This window comes from Aedes aegypti, chromosome 1 (assembly GCF_002204515.2).
Source record: "Aedes aegypti strain LVP_AGWG chromosome 1, AaegL5.0 Primary Assembly, whole genome shotgun sequence".
Lineage (NCBI taxonomy): Eukaryota > Metazoa > Arthropoda > Insecta > Diptera > Culicidae > Aedes > Aedes aegypti.
In genome coordinates this window covers 40,772,424-40,774,305 of record NC_035107.1, presented here as the reverse complement: position 1 = coordinate 40,774,305, position 1,882 = coordinate 40,772,424, and the positions used below count along the sequence as shown (strand labels likewise).

The following is a 1,882-nucleotide window of genomic DNA, read 5'->3' as shown; positions in this document are numbered from 1 at the left end:
AGTGGTTCGCACCTTAAACAGGGGTTTACGTTGCCGACAGGTAAAAAAATCATAGATTATTTTCAACCTACGATGATAACCAGTTTGACACAGTATTGCAAAATAGAAGACGATTTTGTAACGCATCATCCGAGAGCAAAGCCTTTCAATTTGCATAATCTTAATCTCAATCGTTTGTGATAAGGTTCCGTTGAACCGTATCGCCCAATCAACAAATCTGAACAAACAAACTATAAAAGACCATTGCCCGCAGCCATTCCACACGGAGTTGCTCTCGGTCCTTCAACGTGAGAACACTTTCACACCATTCGATCAAGATGATACGCTTCATCTTGATCGTGGCGGCGGCTCTTGGAAGCCCAGCCGTCCTCGGCCAGTACTACAATACTTTCTCTTACAATGGCCAGTATCGTTCGACCGGATCAATCGCCTCGCAAATTCGGAACCTCACCAGAACCTGGGTTGCCGGTAACAATACTCTGCCACCAGCGGCCTACTTCAAAGGTGTTCTGTACGATCGTCTAGGTGAAACGCGTTTGGCTCCGGCCATTCTGGTCAACCCTCAAGATATCCAACTGCCAGAATCGTTCGACGCCCGCCAGAAGTGGTCCCAATGTCCAAGTCTGAACGTGATCCGTAACCAGGGATGCTGTGGATCGTGTTGGGCTATCTCGGCCGCTTCGGCCATGACCGATCGTTGGTGCATCAAGTCCAAGGGCAAGGAGCAGTTCTCGTTCGGTGCCACCGATATGCTGGCTTGCTGTCACGCTTGTGGAGATGGATGCAAGGGTGGATATCTGGGTCCGGCTTGGCAGTTCTGGGTCGAACAGGGCGTCTCTTCGGGAGGTCCGTACAATTCGCGCCAGGGATGTCATCCATATCCGATCGATGTGTGTGACGCATCCGGTGAAGAAGCCGACACTCCCAAGTGTTCGAAGCGGTGTCAGTCGGGCTACAACGTGACCGATGTTTGGCAAGATCGTCGCTACGGTCGTGTGGCTTACTCCATTCCCAATGACGAGCAGAAGATCATGGAGGAGATCTACATTAACGGACCGGTTCAGGCCGCGTTCATGACCTACCAGGACCTGCACGCCTACAAGAGCGGAGTTTATCGGCACGTGTGGGGTCACATGGCCGGAGGCCACGCCGTCAAGCTGATGGGCTGGGGAGTGGAGAACGGTCTCAAGTACTGGCTGGTGGCCAACTCCTGGGGTGACGATTGGGGAGACAATGGTTTCTTCAAGATTGTCCGCGGAGAGAACCACTGCGGAATCGAGAAAGATGTGCACGCTGGGTTGCCGAGCTTCAACAAACATAAGGAGTTAGCTGGAATCTACTTCTGATCCGTCATTTTGATCCGAAATCAAGATGTGATTTCAATAAAAGAGTTTTATTAAACCTTCTTACAATATATCTCTTTGTTGATGAATTTTAAGAATGACATCATTATTGCCGAAAAAACGAATATTTCAGAAAGGATTCTGTTGGGGTTTAATTCAAAATATGCTTCACATATGTTTTCAGCGAATCTTTTACATATTCATCTAGAACGTTTTCCAGACCTTTGGCAGATCATTGAGAAGACTTCTGTACATATTCCACTGAAGACCTTTGTTAAAATTTTTGAATGATTATACGGAGACTTCTATGGAAACTTTTGTTGAGACCTAAGTGAAGGCCTCTATGGATACTCCAGTGGAGACTGCGTAAATTTCTATAGAAACCAGTGGCGCGGGAAGTGGGTAGGACAGGTAGGACATGTTCTACGTACAAAAACATCTGGGTAGGACAGTCAAAGGATTATCCTACCCTGGGAGGGAGGCACCGATACTACACACGAAATATAGAAAAACGTTTGTTTGAACTGCAAGATAACTCC

General features: G+C 47.7%; 1 pseudogene across 1 annotated transcript; it reads left to right on the top strand.

Moving 5' to 3' along the window:
* Positions 1 to 265: 265 nt before the first annotated feature.
* On the top strand, positions 266 to 1,405 carry LOC5579969 (annotated as a pseudogene). The gene has a single exon (XR_002498622.1). The product of XR_002498622.1 is annotated as a cathepsin B (transcript).
* Positions 1,406 to 1,882: the final 477 nt, after the last annotated feature.